This window comes from Puntigrus tetrazona, chromosome 5 (assembly GCF_018831695.1).
Source record: "Puntigrus tetrazona isolate hp1 chromosome 5, ASM1883169v1, whole genome shotgun sequence".
In the NCBI taxonomy this organism is placed as follows: Eukaryota; Metazoa; Chordata; class Actinopteri; order Cypriniformes; family Cyprinidae; genus Puntigrus; species Puntigrus tetrazona.
The window spans coordinates 5,455,600-5,469,057 of record NC_056703.1 but is presented as its reverse complement, the minus strand read 5'-3'; the positions used below and the strand labels follow the sequence as shown (position 1 = coordinate 5,469,057).

The 13,458-nt window shown below is 35.8% G+C and overlaps 1 long non-coding RNA gene across 1 annotated transcript; it reads right to left on the bottom strand.

The window, feature by feature from the left end:
* Nucleotides 1-1,026: 1,026 nt before the first annotated feature.
* LOC122346031 lies at nt 1,027-12,961 on the bottom strand. The gene is made up of 3 exons (XR_006251080.1): nt 12,824-12,961; nt 8,850-8,879; nt 1,027-1,105 (listed from the first exon to the last, which is right to left on the bottom strand). It is a non-coding gene; the product is annotated as an uncharacterized LOC122346031 (long non-coding RNA).
* Between the last annotated feature and the right edge of the window lie 497 nt (nt 12,962-13,458).

The window sequence follows — 13,458 nt, the reverse complement described above, 5'->3', positions numbered from 1 at the left end:
ATTTTTGTTAATAAAAGCCTCTCCGAGGCCTGACGCCACGCCCACTGTGTCTGTCGTTGGCTCCTCCCGTCACAATATGTATATATATATATATATATATATATATATATATATACATATATATATATATATATATATATATAAATACACACAACATTAATTTATTTTTATATATTATTTCTTCAAGTTGTCTTTAAAACATATGGCATCTCTTTCTTTCTTTACTATTTTCAATCCAATTACAATAAATGAGGATCAAGTCTTTTAATCTTCAAAAAAGTACACATGTGCTTGAGGCTCCAAGAGCTTTGTATGAGAACCAGACTGAAATGAACCCTTCTCTCATGAAAAGTATTCTCTAATAATGTTTAAAACATTATTTACTTTCAACTGCTTTCAGATTTGATTACTGACAATATTGGGAAAGTAACCTTTCCATATCTCTGGTGATGAATGAACAAATGTTATTTTTGAAGAACAGAAAAAGCAAGAAAAAACTTGCGATGTCAGTCGCTGTGTTCTGCGCTCGCTCTCTCTCTCTCTCTGGTAATCACTGTAACTGCGGCTGATTCTCAGAATTCTTCCTGAAGAATTGCCAAAAATTCTGTCTAGAACAATCTGGAAATCGGGGGCAATTTCTGGGACACACAAAACCTCTTGAGAACTCATCGAAAACCTATTTAACATTTGTCATTGCAACACAAGAGGGTCAAAGGTAAGAGAAGGTAGGACAAACTTAAGTGGTTTTTATGATGAAGCAGGAACCACAAAAAAAAAAATAATGTGAAGATGTAAAGAACTCGAACTCTTTACACTGTCCTAAAACAAATACCTAAAATTGCTTTCTATTTCCAAGAACATGTCCGCGCTTCTAGTTTTATGCTATTTTCCACAGCAAAGTAATTTGAGTGTTTTTAAAGTCCTTCAGTGAATCGGGGACCTTTCATTAGGCACAAAATTTGAGCGTAACACTGGTACAGACACGAAAATAACAGAAATACTCACAACATAAAGTCCTGTTCCCAGCAGGGCTGGTCTCCTCGCACCGTGATGGTTGTGCTTTTAACATTCTGGACCTTCAACGTGACATACACATTAAACTTGTCTGCAAAAAAGAGGGAAAAAAACACTTTAGAACAATAAAGTCTTTTAGTTTCATCCATAAACGTGCCTCATCCTCACGTAACTCTAAACCTATATGGCGTCCTCCCATGAAAAACAAAAGCAGACATGTCTCTTTTTTAATGTACGCTACTCCTAAGGAATACTTAGTTGATAAATCCATCTTTTTCAATATTAAATAAACCAACTGGTGTGATGTCATAGCAAACTGACAAGTATTGTAATGGAAAATTGAGATGTGACATCCACCTCTAAGTGTGCGTTAAATATTCATGGTTTTATGTAAATGCAATAGTTATTATGTGCAGCGACACAGACAGGTTGAAATAGGCTGTCAGAGGTCAAAACAAGCAGGCATAATTAAACCTAGATATAAAGTGCCGCAAGAGCTCCACGAGAGCCAATATGAAGGCAAATGCGAGTGCTTCTATCATCTCTCCAAAGTTGATTTTATACAAGCAGTTCCCTATACAATCTTATTATTAAATGGTTAGAGGACAACGAGCTCACAGCAAACGCCACTTGATCTTCCGAGATGTAAAAATTAAAGGTTAATGCAGCTTTCAGAACTCAAAAAAGTTGATCATCAGTCTAAAAAGTCATATATTTTTAATTGGGCTTTTTGGGTAACTAGGTTTGTTTAATTTTGCTTAAAACTGGAACTCCGGTTTCTCCAAATTCAAGCTTCTGTGGCTATTTTAATGGCAAGAAATGTATCTTGTACTTATAACTTGCTTTCGGCGACAATTTCGCAGTCTCTAAGATGCTACGGTACTGAAAAGTAGAATTAATTATTTGAATATTTTTGTAACACATTAAATCTTTACTGTCCCTTTTGATGAATGTAATGCAGTTTAACTTTCAAATAGGAACTTAACGTTTACAATATATCTCTGACAACATTTACAACTGGTTTAATCCCAAAAAAAACATCTTTTGAATTAAAACGTACGTTCCAGTCTACAATACGCATTTGAAACCATCCGGGTTTGTTAACGCCGTTAACACTATTTATACATAAGAGTTAATCAATCTTGACCCAGAACTCTGTGTACTGAATTACATGTTCTTATGAAGACCGAACTAACAAAGATTGCAAGACTCATTTCACAGGGGTGATTTTTAAAATGAAAATGGCACAAGCAGAGAAAAAGAATTAGAGGGAGAGAGGCAGCATTATCAAATTGGACAAAAAAGGGATTATGCTGAACAATATTCAATTGAGATAGAAAATTACTATTTCCAGAAAATACTACTTGTTTCCAGAGAATATTATTTCTATAAAACAATGTGTTCATGACCCTGTGATTACTCTAAATTTAGCTCATAAATATCAGCATGAGCTGAACTTTTCATCTGCGGATATTAATCAGCAGACGATTGCTCAATGACATTTCTATTTACAGTGGCATTATTCATCCAATCAAGCCGTTTGGCCTGAGAAGCCCTCTCACAAATCAAGCCTGCATTTTGTACAGCCTTGCAAGCGAGAGTTTTCTCAAAACAACTCAAAATATATCCTCAATAAAAATCACCCGAATACTGACCACCTCTTGAAAGGCTTTCTGTCCGTCGCTCTTGATTTATTTCAGCAGTCCGGTGTCTAATGAATCCTGTAGGAAGCTTCAGTGAAGAGGGCGTCTCAATTTCTCCAGCCAAGATTATCTGGCACGGCTAACGAATGGTAAAGTCATGATCTTTACTCTCCAATTCTACTTCACCTAAATCTTTATTTCCGCCCACGCTCTGCCTTTCACTTACCCAGGTACAATTGAAATCAACTGTCAGTCTTGAGACATACAAAAGAGATCTCATTCAATCTCAATTGTAAACTCAGCTGTGAGACTGCATGGAGAAGAAAAGGAGAACTTTGCTTAAAGCAATACATCACCATGCATTTTTAGTATGTTTCAAACATTTATGTTTTATCAATCTATGTATCAATATCAACACTTATTTTAGATTATACACTGTAAAAGAAAAAAAGGTTGATTCAATTTGAAGTAACTTGCTACCTCGCTGCCTAAAAATGTTTTGTTTAGTCAAATAAAATATTCCAGCTGTCACTTAAATTAATATTAAGCAACTTAAAATTTCAAGTTGACTCAACTTAAAAATGTTTAGGCAGCGAAGTTGAAACTATTTTTTTTTTTTACAGTGTACATACCACATAATTTGAAATGAAGCCATTAAAAAAATATCGATTCTGTTTTGTAATTGTTAAAAAGACATAATTACTTGCCCTTTAGTATTAGAGATTCATAAGAAATCTGAAATCGTGACCCTGGACCACAAAACCAGTTCTAAGTCTCTGGGGTATATTTGTAGCAATAGCCAAAAATACATATGAGTCAAAAAATTATAGATTTTTCATTTCACAAATCATTACTATTATTATTAAGCAAAGATCATGTTAGGATCTTTAAGATATTTTGTAAATTTCCTTCCATAAATATATTCAAACTTACATTTTTAATCAATGATATGTATTGCAAACAACTTTATTTGGACAACTTTAAAGGTGATTTTCTCATTTTTCTCAGTATCGATTTTTTGCACAGTTGTATAGTTGTATCTCAGCCAAATATTGTCCTATCCTAACAAACCATATTGGAAAACTTATTCAATCTATGTATCAATGTCAAATATCATTAACATTTATCCAGCGAACCAATGGAAAGCTTATTTATTCAGCTTTTAGATGAATGAAAAAATAATACTAATGACTAGTTTTGTGGTTCAGGGTCACAAACTTGTTAAAATGTACGAACTATTTGCCAAAAAAGGTAACACTTCTTAACTATTAACTATGACTTTTCTCTCAATACATTCTTCATTTGATGCTTATTAATAGTTAATAATGTAGTTGTTAAGTTTAGATATTGGGTAGCATTGGGGATAAAAAATAAGGCAATAATATGTGCTTAATTAGCACCAACAAATGGCTAATATTCTAGTGATATGCATGCTAATAAAAATAAAGTGTTACCAAAAACAATCAATAAGAATTTAAACATTTTAAACCATTTTTCCGAGACCAAACTATCTGGGCTATGCAATCCACACTGATTTCACTGCCACTTTTGCTTTTATATTTTCCATCTAAGGAGAACATCTGAGACAACTGATAGTAAAAATGAACCTCAACTATGAACTCTCAAGCCTCCTGAGCTCTGAAAGAGCAACACTTGAGCAATAAAACTGTCCTCTGAGTGTGCATGCATACATTAGTGCTAATGTAATCCTGGAGGGTCAAGTGTCGCGTGTTTTCTAGGTGAGAACTCGACAGCTTTTCTCAAGTGGTAATGCTAGCTTAATGAGAATTCCTCCAATTTCTCTCTGCAGACAGGCTGCAAGACCCCGGGTGTAATCTCTGTCCCCATGGATTCCTCGCTTATCCCAGAGCCTGCAGAGAGGGACACAGCTTCTGCGGCCCTCTCTTGATATGACCGCTGTAATGAAGAGCAGAATTGGGGCTGAATGAGAGCGAGATGGAAGGATAGAGCTGGAGAAGATAGAAAAAGTCGGTGAAGGGCAATTGATTCTTTGTAAGAGCCTGGCTGGTTCTGTATGTGTGTGTGTGGGGAGGGGGGGGTCTGTCGTTGTTAAAGGGTTAGAAGGGATTCAGCTGAAATGGTAGAGCAAATATTACTAGATCCACTAACTTCTCATAGCAATACATCTCTTGCCCTTGCCAATTAAATACTAAACCGCTTCAATCAAAAGTTAACAGCTACACGAAGAACAGAAAGCAAAAGATGTGTGGTTAATGGCTGGGTTAAGTCACTGTAGGTTAACGCAGCATTTTATGAACTGTTTTGCCCACTTAATATTTTTAACTTCCTTCTTAAACATCCCCAAGCAAAAAAACTGTGTACCCATCCCAATTGAAAAGAACAGTTAGTTAGTTGTCTTAAACAGCCGTCCTTAAAGGCTTTTCTCAATACACTTAACACTGGGTTGGCATCTTTTCTCAACCTCAGATGAAGGCCACTTTTAAACTCGGCTTCAGCAACATTCCACACTTTTTATTCTGCCCAGAGATTAACTGATTACTAACCCAGTGTATAAACTAAAAACAATGTTGAAGAGAGAAAAACAGCCCAGAATAGACATGCAGGTTATGGTGGTCAACCAGCTTGAGATCTTCTACCCTGTCGGCTCATTCTTCATTTATCAAAACTCGGACATATTTGGAATACGGTTTAAGTGTTTGACGTTTTTAGCATCCATTAACAAACTATGAAGTCTATATTTTTAATCTCAGTGTTTCTTAAATCCTAAAACGGTCGTCCTCTTTTCTCTGGTTGGGAAGCTGGACTTTCTTACTCTTCAACGTTTTCTTTTTAATAATTTTTTTTCTCTAATGCAATAAGCTTGTGAGACTTTCCCTGTGTTTGTAAAACACATTAACTTATTTAATTAACGAGAGTATATAAGTAACGGTCTAAAGTGACCCACTTTATCACTTAATCAACAGGGTCATGTACTGTAGCAACACCAAAAACTACTTTAGAATCAGACAAAATAGAGCACTTTTAATTAAAGACCATTGTTATAAAACAAAGTGGCACGCAATGCTGCAGTCAGGATTCAGAAGAGCTGAAATATATTTGAAAGAAAAAGGTATCGGCAATAAATGGAAATACAGAAACGAGGTGTGATTTTTGTGATGAATGGCCTTATCTGGGCCTAGGGTGAAGCAGGAAAATGATCAAATATTTATACCATTCTGAATCTCTAATTACTGTAATGTACGTCAGACTCTTTAGTGGGTACATCTTTACATCTGTACCTGCTTCCTTTCATAAGATTGCTTTTTACGCTCTCATTCTATCTAACTGTCCCAGAGTGCAAAGGGGCTCCCAGGGATGCCTAACCTGATGAATATTTAATTTTTGATGACTTACGAAAATAAATAAGTCATATTCTCACATGCCTGGGCCCGTACAGCTGACATTTATGAGCTATTTGGAGAAATACTCCCACCTGATGCTAAATATATAAACACAGACACCCAAGTACAAGCAATAAATCCAGCCCATATTTTAGAGAAAATGAACAAGGATACGTTAAACTAAACAAAAGACAGTAAAGCTATTTATAATGTTTATAATTTAGAATAAATGTTTCCCTTTCTGTTTAACAATGAACACAAAAGTAGCAAGGTTTCCACAAAAAATAAGCTCAGCTGTCTTCAGCAATGATAGAAACTGTTACTTAAGCAAGAAATATTAAAAAGATTTCTGAAGGATCATGCAACGTGAGTAATGGTTACATAATAACATTTAAAAACGTTTAAATAGAAAACATTACATTCGAAAAGCATAATATTTCACTGTATATTTGGTCAAATAAATGCAAGCATAAACATTAAAAAAATAATAATCTAACATCTAGTCTGCACATCATGATATGGCCTACATTGTGCAAGTCATCGACGTAAAAGGAAAATAAAGTATCTTCAGATGAAAAAAGAATGCATGTTTAAAAGAGTTAGAAGCTGAGGAACAGGGATTTAGACAGCCGTCTCAATAATAGGCTTCCTCATTTGATGCAATTAAGCATCACCATCTGTTAAACTAAAGTGAGACACTTTCACTTTTCAATAAGAATCCCTCTGCGGCAAAGATAATAGAATCTTATTAGGAGTCAAACTGCATTCGATTCTAGCACAGTATTGAATTCTGTGCTGTGGGTGGGACACTCGGAGAAGAGGCTGAAAAGGCTTTTTCTGTTATTAGCAATAGATTAGATTTCTATGGACTTCTCTGTCACTCTGACAGACCTCTGTTCGTTTGGGAGTCAGACACAGACTGATGCTCTGCTGCCGCCGGCGCTCTCTCTCTCTCAGTGATCTTAGTCTCATTTATGGAATAGTCGCTCTACGTGAGGTCGATCAAGAGTACATGAATTATGCAGTTATGATGTTCTCATCCGGTAATTAAAACATACCATACATGCATACATAAAGTATATGTATTCGGATGAATGAAGCCATTTCCGCGCTACTAGCGGCACCTTACAGAAATACTGGAAAACCAAGTCAAATAAGCCAGTGCCTGGAAAGGTAGATCTGCCCTAAACTCATACCACTGGTTGAGCACATGTTATTATTATATTGAGTCTATGTTTATGTTTAGTGTAACACGGTCTTAAACTACATTTGGTACAACAAGTGTTGAATACACCCTTTAGAAATCCGGACACTTTGGGCGTATACATTTGGTGTGCTGTTACTGTTACAAATACAATATGATAAGGTAAGGTAGGCATATTTGAAGAAATTTAGCTGGATGGATGAATAATGCAGGATGATGCAGAAGCAGACATCCACGGTGTGGGTGACACAGGAAGAACGAGAAGACCCAGACGCAGTCAATAAAAACACCGAACGCCAGACAGAGACAAAACACCAGCTCATTAGCTTCTCAAATAGATACATCATTTAGACTGAAAGATGCTCATGCACCCATATAGATTTATTTACCATAAATGTGTCCCAGCAATCTATACCTATCCCATAGCCTTTTAACATCGCCACTTTTTTATCAGAAATTCTTATCCAAAGTGACTTACAACTAAAAAAAAAACCCAAATAGTCAGAATTACACATTGGTACCTCTTAAGCACAAACTTTCCCTGGCAGACTGATATAAACCTCAGAGTCAGACTGAAGCTGGAGATTGCAGCCAGCGCTTGCCATTTCTGCATGCAACCCGCATCAGATTATAATTTGTAATCCCAAAACTAATTCAGAAATGACTAAAAGCTTGCGTGCGTTTTTGTATTGTATGCACCAATACGTGATTTATTTCTACTGCCATATCAGCACCCAAGGCTGAAACTGCAAGCGAAATAAAAACAACCACGGTTAAAATTATTCACTTAGATATGATTTTAAAAAAGCTAACATTTGTTAAAAAAGTCCCCGAGTGAGGGGTTTTCAATTAAAAAAAGATTTCTGCATGCACTAAAACCGGGACAGTGCAATTGAATAGGTTTTTCTGGCTGATAATGAGAAAATTAAGAGAACTTTATATGGCAGATAATGGATAAATTGCCTAAATGTCTAAAATTCTGTATCACTTTGTCTGAATTAATAAAAAAGAGGCTCCTAAAAATAAAATCAATCATTTTCAGTACTCCTAAACTATAATGTATATTAGAGAAAACAATATATATTCTTGAATTTGGATGAAGATATGTATTGTTAAGAGAATATAAACAAAAATAGGAAAAAGATAATGCACAAATATTTTATTAAATATTTATTAAATATAAATATTATATTAAATATCTAACATCAGCGGATACTATTGAGCTAAAAATAGTAATCCCTATTTTTTTTTTTATATATGTAAATTTCACTTTATTGCTCTTCCGAAAAGCTTATTTTAATTCTACGGTTCAGTCATGAAAAGACACACACTTACATGCATGCGTGTTTGTCTCTCTCCTGGGTAGAGAGTGTAATGTGTGTTCTAGTGAACTGAAAATCCCCTGACGGTCTAGTGTTTGCCTGCTGGCTAACAAGAAAACCAGTTCACCGCGTCTCTCCAGTCCAAGACGAACTGGGCCGCAGCGAGAGTCTGATTCAAGCACCTCATTTTAGCAGCGAACACTCATGTGAATGACAACTGACTGAACGGTGTGTTATTTTTTTCCTCTTTGAGGGTAATTGCGGAGCCACAACTGTTTCATGCATGACGCGAACAGTCCCTTACCTGGAGGTCCTTGCAGCTTGGCTTTTTTCACTGAAAAGAAAAGAAAAACAGACAATGTAAGTGAAAACGCAAATTGCAAAGCGAATGGCTTTTTGTAGCAACGGGATACCTGATGAAAGGGAAAAAATAGAGTTAAAACATCGCTCAACAGAGTGTTTAACCACATATGTCACGCGAGGTTAAACAAAGGACAGGGTTCAATGAATCCCAACAACCAATCCAATGCAACTTTTTATCCCTCTACCAAACGTTTTCCATTAGGTATATCAGAAATCATAAGACTAACCGCTTTTATTTTATTCTGATGACATCTAATTTAAAAAAAGGAAGAAATACCCCCTTTCTCTTATAGACTCTAGTGTATGGAATTGAGTTAAGGACCTTTCCTTCCTCGAATCAACTCCAAGGGGGACGGATGGATGAGTTGTTAAATATGGACCCTTTTCTGAGAGGTTTTCTATCTGAGGTTATTCAAAGAACAGCCTCCCCGTGTCTTGACCTTATAAGGAGGCAATGGGACGAGGAACAGGAAGTAGAATTTGTGGTCCCCCTGGAAAGTGTTTTAAGCATTTCATAATAGATCCTATCTGACCATGATATCTTGTTTTTGTTTGTTTTAATTAAAGGTGTGTGTATTAGTTTGTTGTTTTGTAGTTTTGTGTTTTGGTGTGTAATTAATAAAAATGTTGTATATGATTGTGCAGCTGAGTTTGTTGTATAATATATATATATATATATATATATATATACATATATATATATACACATATATATACACATATATATATACATATATATATATATATATATATATATAAATTTGAATAATAATAATAAAACAGTAAGAAATAAAACACATACAATTCATTTACATACATTATTATTATAGATTTATACACTATGAGTGAAACATTTTTGAACAGTACAATTTTTTTTTTCTATTGTTTTATTGTTTTTGTTGTTATTGACTTATTTTCTGCTTACAAAGCAATATTTTTACTATTTAAGATCGTAATGTGAATGTTAGAAAATCTTTGATGATAATAATAATAATAATAATAATAATAATAATAATAATAATATTTTATAGCAAAATCAGCATATTAGAATGATTTCTGAAGAATCCTGTGACACTGAAGACACAGTGTAAAGATGATACAATATTACTGTACTTTACTGTACTTTAGATCAAATAAATCCAGGCTTGGTTATCAGCAGATAATTATTTTTAAAAATCATAAAAAAAATCTTACTGTCCAAAAATGTTTACCTGCTGTTAGCGGTTTTAAAAAAAGCTGTCGATAAAGGGTGTTATTTTCTAATAATTTGATTTGGCAAATTTAGCACACAAACAATGAATTAAAAATCATTATTAATTGAAATAAAGCTAAAACAAAACTCATTTTAAGCAGCATTTGGAAAATTAAAACCTAAGTGAAAATGAGAAATGTTAGATCAACGACTAACTGAAATAACTGAAAATTAAAATGACTGCAACTAAAACAAAAGCGACAAAACACACAAAAGCAGAAACTTCAGCTAAAATTCAAACAAAACCTAAAAATATGTAAATAAAGGCTAAACATGCATAATAACGAATAATAGTAAAATAACACTGTTTAAAAAAAAAGCGACGGTACAAAAGTCAGCATTTCTACAGTTTCTTTATATAATATAAAGGTGATATAAGTAGTTTGAAACTACCCTGGTAAAGACGGCATGCCGTAACCTAAACTTCAAACGCAAAAATTAGACATGAAGTAAAAGGCAATGCACAGGTCTTAGAAAACCGAAGAAGATAGGTACAGGGTGTTAGATGCGTTCTTTTGGTCAGGCTGGATGACAGAAGCTGTAGAGAGCTTACAGCCGACGTGCACACATGTGATGCTGCGGCCGAACACACGCAGACCCACACAGCACCAGATGGCTGGAGGATTACACCGAAGCCCTGTCCCTCCCCCCGACACCAGCATCGTGCCACATACATCCGTCTAACTCTCTACAAACTTCCGAGCACTGCACGAAATGCTGCGAATCCGACCTTTCCATACGCTTTCTTCACACTCCACTGTAAAAGGCGTCAGCCTGCAGCCTCGCAGAAAACATAATAGTCCACTGTTACATTCACGACGAAGCCACATAATATTTATTTTGTTCCGTTATCCCAGAATACCGCTCTATTCATCCCCGAGATGTCAGTCTCTTTTGATTTTCCGTGCACGCTTCCTCTCTCATGGCTGCTGACGGCGTGACATGTCTCTGTGACACAAAAGACCTCACAGAACAGCAATCTACTCTAGTCCAGACAAACCCAAATCAATTGTATTAGATTTATAAAGAGCGGAAACTCCTATAGACGGTTTCGAACTGCCATCGCGCTCGTATATGCAATAGAACATTTAGCCGCTGCAATTGACTTCAACAGTCAACAGCTAAACAGAATTGATAAAACGAAAACCAATGCATTTTCGTCTCAAATGCGCGTCGACTTAGTTACCGGGTTGCTACAGCAGGCTCAAGCCAAAAAGGCCCATTCAAACCTCTATTATATTCACGGATGGAGGATTTATTTTTTATTTTTATAGAGCAAAACAATGCTCTCCTCCTTCGCAAGCTTAAAAAGTTGAAGGTATCAATTAGCACAATGCATAGGAAAAATGCGATAAAATTTCATGCTTACATATATATGAATAATATCAATACTTCATATACTATCACATATAGCACTCTTAATACTTCCGTCACAGAAAGTAGTAGTAGTATACATGTATTTAATGTCACCATTTTGGGGGGTTTTCACGGCAAAAGTATAACAAATACAATAAAAAGCAGCAAGCAAAAGTTATTTTTTTAATTTTTTTCTGGCAAAGTTTTACTAAATAACTCTTTAAGTGAATTCACTTTATAAGAGTTTTCTTCTGTCGTAGTGATATTATACTAGCATGCTGTTCCTTACGGCAAACGGTTGCGGTTAAAGTGTATTTAACACACTATATCATCAATACGGAAGGATTTTTGGCGTGCTTTTGATTTGACATGTGACCCTAGGGCACAAAAGGTATATCTGTAGCAAAATTATGGATTTTTCTTTTATGCCAAAAATCATTAGGACATTAAGTAAAGTAAGCTTTCATGAAGATATTAAATTTCCTACCGTAAATATATCAAAAAAGTAATATGAGCTTATTGATATTCTGCTAAGAACTTCGTTTAGACAACTTTAAAGGCGTTTAATAATCAATATTTAGTTGGTGTTGTTTTTTAAATAGCCGTATCTCAGCCAAAACTCTCCTATCCTGACAAACCATACATCAGTGGGAAGCTGTTTTATTCATATTCCAGATAATGACCATATGACTGATTTTGGTCATAGTAGCCTACATACACGAGCATATTAATAAGAGTCAGGGCGAACTGACGTCGATTAAAGCCACGCACATCTAATGCATGCTCGATTTGCGAAGCTGATATAAAAACACAGTTAAATAGAGTGAAATAGAGTGTCTTCACAAAGTAACAACAGGTGCACAGCGCGGTCGACCTGGATTTCTCTTATAGAGCGCAAAGTCGCAAAACACCCCCACAGTAAAGCCAGGCGGGTGTAATGCAATAATCCCGAGAAAAATGTGCATGCGTGCTTGTTATCGCGCATAATACAGTCAGACAGGTGATCGCGGCATATGCAATGACATCTCAGCACCGGGAAAGCCCGTTAAGCGCATTAACGGGAAGATGAGTCTCCGATCCACACTAACACAGATTCGAGTCTGTGTTGCACTGACGTGTTTACCGAAAGTTGCACCTTTTATTAAATTGTAACTTATCATCATAACCTGTTGCTCTCTTCACACGCACTTCAAGTTCAGCAACTGCACGCTATTTCAAAACAGAAGGATGCATACGTACATATACATACGCAGGTGCACAGTGATGGGAATACAATGCAATAAAAAGAAAAGGTCCTAAACACATACCTCGCACGCAGAGTAGCGACATTGCTGAGATTTTAGTCCAACACGGCGCAATTATGAGTTGATGACCTCCTGTGGCATTTGCCACTTTGTTTCCCTCACTTTCGAGAAGACGTTTGAAGTTGCGAGAAACAATCGCGGTTGTTTAAATTCATCATCATGATAAGAGTGAAGTACCGACTGTGTTCGCAACGCGCCGGGAGAACCGTCCCCATGGCGTGAGTGACGCGTGCGGGGACCAATCGTCGTCGAGGAACGCGAAACGTGGGCGGGTCTGAAAGATGATGCTCTGAATAACGTTTTGCGGGCGTACAGGTGTGTAAGTCGCTCTTTAACTCGTCTCGCACTATTTACAACATTTATATCAATCTTATAAAAAAAAACACCTGTGTTTTTAATAATTAACTGTAGGTTTGGGGTTTGTATTTAATTGTAAAATAATAAATGTTGCGGGTTTTAGACCGGAAACAAATCGCAGCTTCTTAAAATTATTATTTTTATTTATTTATCGAACTGTAACAAACTCAAGCGTTAATCTGTGGTGCGGTCTGTAGGACTTGATTTATGCCTGATGCTTATGTGGTACAATCGCGCCATCTAGTGGTGAGCATATGCTGCTTCATTTAAAAAAAAAAACT